Consider the following 9,865-nt stretch of genomic DNA (forward strand, 5'->3'; position numbering starts at 1 on the left):
TTTAAGCTTTGTTAGTGCAGGTCTAGAGTGGCCTTTATTTTTTTATTTTTTATTTTTTGAAGATTTTATTTATTTATTTGACAGAGAGAGAGACAGCAAGAGAGGGAACACAAGCAGGGGGAGTGGGAGAGGGAGAAGCAGGCTTCCCGCGGAGCAGGGAGCCCAATGCGGGGCTCGATCCCAGGACCCTGGGATCATGACCTGAGCTGAAGGCAGACGCTTAACGACTGAGCCACCCAGGTGCCCCTGTATATTCTCATTTTAATCCAAATGCTTGTGTGTATGTTACAAAATGACACAATTTACCAAGTGACCACTTTGAGGAACTTTCAGTATGATCAAAATTGTCCATCTTAGGAGCACTTTCAAACAAAGGGGCAAAAGGAGGTTCAGCAAATTTAACTAATTACTTAATTTAATATTCAATTGCCAGCCTTTTATGACCAATATGAAGAACTTTATAATTTAAGAGAGTACAGGGAAGCTGTGATCCCAGCCTCCCTCACTTACATGAACTACACAAGTATTAATAGGTCCTTCAGCTGCTCAACCCTTGCTTGAAAGTGTCAGTTAGAAGAACCTGGGGGACGTCTGCCTGGCTTAATTGGTAGAGCATGTGACTCTTAATCTCAGGGTCCTGAGTTCAAGCCCTACATTAGAAGCCTACTTAAAAAAATAGTAATAATGGGATGGGGGGAATAATAATAACAACAATAAATAAATAAATAAATAAAAAGAAGGACCTGGGCCTTTCGGCCGGAACCGCCATCTTCCAGTAATTCGCCAAAATGACCAACACAAAGGGAAAGAGGAGAGGCACCCGCTATATGTTCTCTAGACCTTTTAGAAAACATGGAGTTGTTCCTTTGGCCACATACATGCGAATCTATAAAAAAGGTGATAGTGTGGACATCAAGGGAATGGGCACTGTTCAAAAAGGAATGCCCCACAAATGTTACCATGGCAAAACTGGAAGAGTCTACAATGTTACTCAGCATGCTGTTGGCATTGTTGTAAACAAACAAGTTAAGGGCAAGATTCTTGCCAAGAGAATTAATGTACGCTTTGAGCATATTAAACACTCAAAGAGCCGAGACAGCTTCCTGAAGCATGTGAAGGAAAATGATCAGAAAAAGAAGGAAGCCAAAGAGAAAGGTACTTGGGTTCAACTGAAGCGCCAGCCTGCCCCACCCAGAGAAGCACACTTTGTGAGAACTAATGGAAAGGAGCCCGAACTGCTGGAACCCATTCCCTATGAATTCATGGCATGATAAATGTAAAGAAAATAAAAGACCTCAAGACTGTAAAAATGTTTCTCTCAATTCAGTAGAAGTGTGGTGTCCTTTCCCCCAAAAAAATATTTAAAGCAAACTTTGTGTCCTAAAACAAAAACAAAAAAAAAAAAAAGAAGAACCTGGGAAACCATGTATTCCTGAAGTTTATCAAACAGAACAGGAACTAAAGAAAGCACAAAATGACGGAGGATCATAGGGGAAGAGAGGAAAAAATAAAACAAGACGAAATCAGAGAGGGAGACAAACCATAAGAGACTCTTAATTATAGGAAACAAAATGAGGGTTACTGGAGGGGAGGGAGGTAGGGGGATGGGGTAGCTGGGTGATGGACATTAAGGAGGGCACATGATGTAATGAGCACCGGGTATTATGTAAGACTGATGAATCACTGACCTCTACCTCTGAAACTAATAATACATTATATGTTAATTAATTGGATTTAAATTTTTAAAATAAAATAAAATGTAAAACACAATATAGTATTTTAAAAAACAAAAAACAAATTAAAAAAATAAAGCACAAAATATGATACAATCCCAAAAACAATACTTACTTGATTTCGAGTCAACATTGACTGGACATTAATCCAATTTTTTTTTTAAGATTTTATTTACTTATTTGATGAGAGAGAGACAGTGAGAGACAGAACACAAGCAGGGGGAGTGGGAGAGAGAGAAGCAGGCTTCCGCTGAGCAGAGAGCCGGATGCAGGGCTTGATCCCAGGACCCTGGGATCATGACCTGAGCCAAAGGCAGATGCTTAACGACTGAGCCACCCAGGTGCCCCTCCAATTTTTTTGAAAGAGCAAATTCATGGAGGATTTTAGAAATCGACTTCAGATAACAATCTGGGGTAGATCAATAATGTGAAGATCACACTATCTTCATTTTTTATGAACAGTTGTAGGCTAGAAATCAAGGATTTGGTTATTTGAAGGCTGGCATAAGAAATTACTCTCTAATAGATCTATAGCATCTTCCAAACATTTTGAGAAGGTTGCAGAACAAAAACAGAGTTAGACCATAAACAAATTAATGGTTTTTCAAAATAAACAATGCGATGGCCCCAGATAATATGCCTTCCAAAAAATGTCCATGGATAAGGATACTTGTTGCTACTATAAACAAAAAGGATGCTGGAAAACCAACATTCCCACTCTTGGCAAGGAAAAATCTAATAGATAATGAGAGAGTTTCAAGGGAGAAGGTAGCACTCGACTTCCAATTCTTTCCTTAAAACTCATAAGAAGAATTATCATTGGGGCACCTGGGTGGCTCAGTCATTAAGCGTCTGCCTTTGGCTCAAGTCATGATCCCAGGGTCCTGGGATCGAGCCCCGCATTGGGCTCCCTGCTCCGCGGGAAGCCTGCTTCTCCCTCTCCCACTCCCCCTGCTTGTGTTCCCTCTCTCACTGTGTCTCTCTCTGTCAAATAAATAAATAAAATACCTCAAAAAAAAAAAAAAAAAAGAATTATCATAAACTATTCTGGGCCACACTCACTATTTTCTTTTTTTTTTTTTAATTTTTTTTTTTTTAAGATTTTATTTATTTGTGAGAGAGACAATGAGAGACAGAGAGCATGAGAAGGAGGAGGGTCAGAGGGAGAAGCAGACTCCCTGCTGAGCAGGGAGCCTGATGTGGGACTCGATCCCGGGACTCCAGGATCATGACCTGAGCCGAAGGCAGTCGCTTAACCAACTGAGCCACCCAGGCGCCCCACACTCACTATTTTCTTACAGTTATACATGCTACACTTTTAATAATAACCCTGCAAGTAAGTTCATCACTCTCCCTTGGAGTCAGTGAAAGCTTAAGTGATCGATTTTTCCAACAGCCCTGACATCCTCTATGTCCCAGCTGCTATTACTCTTGGTCTTTTCACTGAAAACATACTCTTCCCTTGTGATATCACATTAGCTTAAACTTAATGAGGAGAAAAATTTATTATGGAAATGGAATTGACAGATTAAGATGTCCTGGAAACTAACGCAACTAAACACACACACACACACACACACACACACACACAATCTGATTAAAAAATAGGGCAGAGAGCATTTTTCCAAAGAAGACATACAGATGGCAACAGACACATGAAAAGATGCTCAACATCACTCATCATCAGGGAAATGCAAATCAGAACCACACTGAGACATCACCTGTCAGAATGGCTAGAATCAAAAAAACAAGCAGTAACAAGTGTTGGTGAGGATGTGGAGTAAAGGGAGCCCTCCAGCACTGTTTGTGGGACTGTGAATTGGTGAGGCCACTATGGAGAACAGCATGGTCTCTTGCATGAAATTCCTGAGATTGTACCTGGTCATAATCAGATCACAGCTAATTTGGATACAAATACATAAATCTGACACAACTTGAAGATTGCTGTGAGGTACCAGAGTCCTGATGGACCAAAAATTTACCACCATTTTCAGGATTACTGAGGCTGAGCACCTCAAGGTTTAAACTGATCCATCCCAACTTTTACCCAAGCCTGCACAGTGTCTTTAAAGCCTGAAGAAAAGGATTAAAGCCCATGCTAAAAGGAATAATAGACAAAGGACTCATTTCACCTTGCACTAGTCCTTATGACACTCCTATCCTGAGCATTAAGTAACTGGGTGCACAGATTTATTCACCATCTCAGGATTAGCATTAACAAAATTACACCTCACATTCTACGGTGCCAATACCAAATACTATTCTTACCCTAACCCTACCCAAGGCCATCAGTTTCACAGCTGTGCATCTGCAATCTGCCTTCTTCAGAGCCTGTTCTCTTAAATTCGAATTAATACCTATTTACCTGTCTTTGGAAGAACCCACAGTATACATGCATTATTATGCCTCAAAGATTCACTGGCCCTTACCTTTCACAAGTTCTTTATCAGGACCTCAAAGTTTCACCGTAGGATGAGCTTTTACTAAGCTTTAAAGCTTAGAAAAAGCATGAAAATAAATTCTATCTACTTTCTGACTTTTAGCACAAAAGGACAAAAAAATTGTAATTTTCTCCAGCAAAAGGTGCATTATCTGGGGCATGATTTGTCCCAGCCAAGTTGCTTATCTCTAACTGACTACAGGCCATGCAGAACCTGCCGAGAAAAATTATTCTAGGTCTCACAAGACATTGTAGACAGAGTTCCCAACTTCCCTGAGATTGCTTCTGCTTTAGAACCAGACTAAGTCCTTGGTGACAGAGCCCCTCTCCTGGGAACACAAGCATGAATATACATTTTGCTGACTAGAGCTAGTTCTTCAGTCTAATTTACCATAAGTTTTAGAATCTTCCTTCAACCTAATGGTCCCCCAATCTGTACAACCTTTGTTACTTAATGAAATGCACTACAATCCTAGCTGAGCCAGTTTATATCCTCCGCAATATCATTACTTTCCCCTGTACCTTTCTCTATTCAACACTGTAAGCCTTTGAACCCTGCTGTGCTCCTTCCATTCCAAAGGTAAGGAAAATGCATTTGCCTGGGCATTTGTACAAGGATCATTCATACCCTATTGCAGACTTACTACAAATGTTTTTGGACAGTCCACACGTAACCCTGAGAGTTGATGGGTCATATCTACAGGCAGAAATAGTAAATGATCAGGCTGCCTATGCCATAGAGATCTCAAAATCACTCTTAGAATATGATTCTTTATAGCCCAGATGGCAGAATTAAGTGCCTTGACTAAAGCCTGCCAACCAGCTAGACAAAAGAGAGTTAATATACACAGATAGTAGATACGCCTTGAAGTGACTTATGATGTTTGGGTGCTTTGGAACAGTGAGGCTGTCTCATCTCAGTGGGGATTCCTAACAAGGCCAAGGAACCTCACAATGCCCTAATACTGCCAAAGAAATAAGTGTATCTAAGGCACTCTAGATGCTAAGAGAAATGCCCTGTCCAACCATTTACCTCAACCAGGGGGCCCTTACAAGAGTACTGGGCCATGGAGCTAACCAAAAATCCACAACTTGTAGGGATTCAAAGCAGCCATTACAGAATGCTAAAGTCAGGCCCCAGTATCAAAAAAAGTAGGGAGGGGCGCCTGGGTGGCTCAGTCGGTTAAGCGGCTGCCTTCGGCTCAGGTCATGATCCCAGAGTCCTGGGATCGAGCCCCGCATCGGGCTCCCTGCTCAGCGGGAAGCCTGCTTCTCCCTCTCCCACTCCCCCTGCTTGTGTTCCCTCTGGCTGTCTCTCTCTGTCAAATAAAAAATAAAATCTTAAAAAAAAAAAACCCCAAGACTTGCAAGTAAAGACACTTACAAGTATCCCTTGCAAGACCTGGCCTCTGCCGATTCTGTGACTTCCTCAGCTGTCTCCTCCATACCAGGCACCCCTCAGTCTTGTGAAGCAGCTGTGCTTCCTCTTCCAGGCCTCAGGGCCTTGGCCCCAAGTGTTCTTTCGACATGGAAAACCACCTGCTCTCATCACCTAGTTAACTTCTGCAGATCTTTCCAATCTTATAGGGCAGGGGAACCTTTCCTGTCTTCCCTGCCTAGGTCAGGACATGCTCCTCCTCCCCTTCATTGCTGCTTTATATTTTCTTCTTTGGGCCCATCACAGTTCACAACTGCTCATTCATCAAGTAATCAAACAAACAGTTATCTTCCTCATAAGACTGTTACGGGGACCAGGGCCGGACAGGGCTACTTTGCTCACAATTGTATTCCCTGTGTCTGGCTTGGTGCCTAGCACATCAATAGCTAGGCATTCAGGAATTGGATAAATGATTAAAAGCAAATTAAAGTAAGATACCACTTTTCACATGAAAGACAGATAGCTTTAAAGGACTGGCAATATTCAGTATTGGGTGAGGGTGTGGAAAAGCAGAGCACTTGCCCTCATTGTTGGTGGTGGTATAATTCGGCATGGTTTGAAGTCCCTACCAAAATGTTCAATGTTGATACCTGTGAACCCAGCAATTTCACACCTAGGTATTTATTCAACAGGCAGAGTAGCACAAATATGTATAACAATGTTCCCAGAAGTTGCCTGAAGTGTTGAAAAACTGGCAACAACTTAAATACCCTTCCAGAAGAAGCTGAAAAACTAGGCTACACCCATAAAATTAATTTCTGTACTTCACAGCCATTCTAAGGAATACAGGTAATTCTTATGTGTTGATAGAAGCAATGACTAATAGGGGCGCCTGGGTGGCTCAGTCGTTAAGCATCTGCCTTCCGCTCAGGTCATGATCCCAGGGTCCTGGGATCGAGCCCCACATCGGGCTCCCTGCTCGGAGGGAAGCCTGCCTCTCCCTCTCCCACTTCCCCGCTTGTGTTCCTGCTCTTGCTAACTCTGTCAGATTAAAAAAAAAAAAGCAGCAATAACTAATAGTGAGAAAAAGCTGCACACAAGTATAATCCCACTTAAAAAAAAAAATCCTACATACATAAACACAATTGAAAAGTATGGTATTTTTTTATTTTTTTTTTAAAGATTTTATTTATTTGATAGAGACACAGCGAGAGAGGGAACACAAGCAGGGGGAGTGGAAGAGGGAGAAGCAGGCTTCCCGCTGAGCAGGGAGCCCGATGCGGGGCTCGATCCGAGGAAGCTGGGATCATGACCTGAGCGGAAGGCAGACGCTTAACGACTGAGCCACCCAGGCGCCCCAAGTATGGTATTTTTTTAAAAAGGAATGGGGGCAGGAAATAAACCAAACTATTCATCAATATTGCCTCCGGAGAGTAGAGAGAGGAAGCAGTCAGCGACTTCTACTTTTACTTTATGACTATTCTAAACCAGCAAGTCTTATAATTAATGTTTTTAATATTTTAATCTCTAGATTATTTCCATAACAGGACTTGAAGATAAGGTTGCTTTTGTTAAAATAAAGCTACAACCAGTGAGTGACCACACTAGAAAATGGCTCCTAAGGACCTGATATCCACAGACCACCCAAGTGTCGGCGTATGTCTTTAAATCCTCCAGGTGAGGTCTAGGAGGAGGGAGGATAGAGTGATGGAAGTGGGTAGTGGAGTCCTGGGGTGAGCGCGCCTCCTGGAGAAGCCGGCAAGACCCTTCCTAGAGCTGCTGTCCCTTGAGAATCGGGTACTCTTCACTTCTTTATAGACTATTAGCCAAGTTCTCCTAAGCACTGGGTAGAGATATAGAACACGGAGAGAAGGAAACCCTGAGCTCCTTTCACCCCATCCGGGATGAGCAAATAACGCTCTCTCGTCTCAGATCCTCCGTGCGACTGGGAAACGGGTCTGCACTGGAGCAGCGCGGGCCCCGCCGACGGCGGCCGGGCGCGGTGACCCGGCCCCGCACGTGGGAGCTGCAGGCGGCCCGGCACGCACTCCGGGCGCCCTCGAAGGCGGCGGGCCCCCGCGCCTTCCTTCCCTGCTCGCGCCCCGCCGCGCCCACGGCCAAGGCGCCCGCCCCGCTGCGGCGGCTCGCGAAGGTCGGGGCGGTCACGGAGGAAGCTACGCTCCGCCACGGGTCTCTCTCCTTCGCCAGCTTTGGGACCTTTGGCGGCGTGTCTTGGCCTGCTGGGTGTTTCCTCCTTTCCCGCCCTCCACCTTTAGTAACCCAGCCAAGGTCAGGCCTGGCGTGAGGTTTACGCCCCACTTTGCAAAGAAGCAGCGGCTGGGGTGTTGAGGAACCTGGCCAAGGTCACCCGGCATTACAAGGGTTTCTCCCCCACCCTAGATGCTTCCTTGTGAATGTGAATGGGCCTAAGTGCTCCTTTCTTTCCCTCAATGGCCGGCACAGAGAATAAAAATGCGGGCTTTGAGCGCCGGCTATGGGTCTGGACCTTGCTTTTCAAAGTCCCGCGCGTCCGGGGTCTGGCGCCTTCCCCGGGGGCAGCCGTGGCGGCGCGGGGGGCCGGGGCTCCGACTTCGGGAAAGCTACTTGAGAAAACACCCGGTAGAGGGCTAAACGACCCCCAGGAAACCTCGGAAGCGTCCCGGACGCCGAGCCCACCGCGTCCAGGTGCCCCCATCCGCGAGCCGCGAGGCCCCGCTTCCCAACCCAAAGGGCGGTGCCATCCTCCCCAAGAGGTATCAGGGACAAACGTCCACCCGGGTCCTTGGGGCTTGACGCCGCCTTCGACCAGGCTCGATTCTTGGGAACTCAAAGCCGAGAGGCAGGGGCGAGACCCCGGGACGCAAGTCCCAGCCTTACCCGGCGGGTTCGGGGTCGGTGTGTGAGCACCGGGGCTTATCTGGGACCCTTGGCAACTGCTGCCCAGGCTTTCCGCTCCCGCAGCCGGCAAGTCCGGAGGGGCAATAGTGCCAGCCGCGGAAACCGGAGGGCGAGCGCTCCCGGAAGGGTCCCGGGGAGGGGTTGGAGGCCTGAGGAGTTAAATGCGCGACCCCCTGGGGACTGGAGGGCTAGGGGAGCGTCGGCCAATGGCTGCGGTGGGCGGGGAGGAGACCGGCTGGGGACCTGCGTGGGCCGCGTCCCTTCCCCACCCTCGCCCTCTCTATGCCCCGCGGCCCCGCCCGCCCGCCGCCCTCTTAAACCCCCGCTCGACCCTCCCCGCCCGCCCGAAGCCTACTGGTGCGGAGCCCGCGCCGCCCTCAGGGTCCTGGAGGCGCCCGCCCGGCGGCGGCGCTCTCGAAGGTGGGTGCCGGGCTGGGGCGCCGCGGTGGCCCGGGGCCGTCGTCCGCCGGGGCGGTTGGGGAGCGCAGGAAGCAGGCGCTAGCGCAGTTCATCCTGCCTGGCCGTTTTGCCCTCTTGGGGCTTTCACTCCTTAAAGTGGCTTGCAACCCGCAAGTGGCGTATCTTTGCGGTCAGGGGAGGCTCAGGAGGAGAATGGCAGATGCCTTCGTCGTGGCTGACCTCTCCTCCTGACCCCGTGTTCTTTAATTTCTGAGTCACGACCCTGCTGGGTTTCCTTACTGGGCTCATTGATCTTGCCCTCGAGACCCGCCGGCCCTGAAGGGGCTCCATTCCTCGGCCTTGGTGAACTTGTGTCCATTAAAACGCCATCCTTTCGGGGTGGGGGCGGTGGCCGCCGAGGCTTCTCTCCCACCTGGCCTGAGGCTCGTCCTCGTCTGCCCCCGAGAGGCGACCCCAGGCTCCCTAAAGCCCCAGGTGGGGTGACCAGAGTTCCCGGAGGGACTTGGGGAATGTGGCGGGACTCGGCCCACGTGGCAAGCCCGGCGCGGGCTGCGGAGCTCTGAGCGGAGCCGAAGGTGGCGCCCTCCTCGTCGCGGCAGCCGGGCCCCTGGGTCCGCGGGGTCAGACCCGGGGCTCGAGGAGGGGCGGCCTTCCGGACCTGCCACCGGGCTCGGGGAGCGCGTCTCTTTCTGCGCGAACTGGCCGGGGGCCCTTGGCCCTTCCTTCGCTTCTGGGTACCCGGGAGCGCCTGGAGCCGCCGCCTGCCCCCAAGCCCAGTAAGGCCTTGCGCTCGGCTCCCGGCCGCTGGAGTGGGAGGGCCCGGGGGCTCCGACCGACCCTGTAGAAGTTTTGTTGGACAGAGAAGAGGGAACTTGAAACGGATTTTGCAGGAGCCGGGTTTGGGGCCGGATGTAGAGAATGGGTTGTTGGAAACCAACTGTGCTTGGTCAAGGCGTGCTTGCAGAGGGAAGGCAAAAGCGACACTTAACCGGGAAC

The 9,865-nt window shown here is 48.5% G+C and overlaps 1 pseudogene; it reads left to right on the plus strand.

The window, feature by feature from the left end:
- Positions 1 to 756: 756 nt before the first annotated feature.
- Positions 757 to 1,322, plus strand: LOC118546600 (large ribosomal subunit protein eL21 pseudogene; annotated as a pseudogene).
- Positions 1,323 to 9,865: the final 8,543 nt, after the last annotated feature.

This window comes from Halichoerus grypus, chromosome 5 (assembly GCF_964656455.1).
Source record: "Halichoerus grypus chromosome 5, mHalGry1.hap1.1, whole genome shotgun sequence".
Taxonomy (NCBI): Eukaryota; Metazoa; Chordata; class Mammalia; order Carnivora; family Phocidae; genus Halichoerus; species Halichoerus grypus.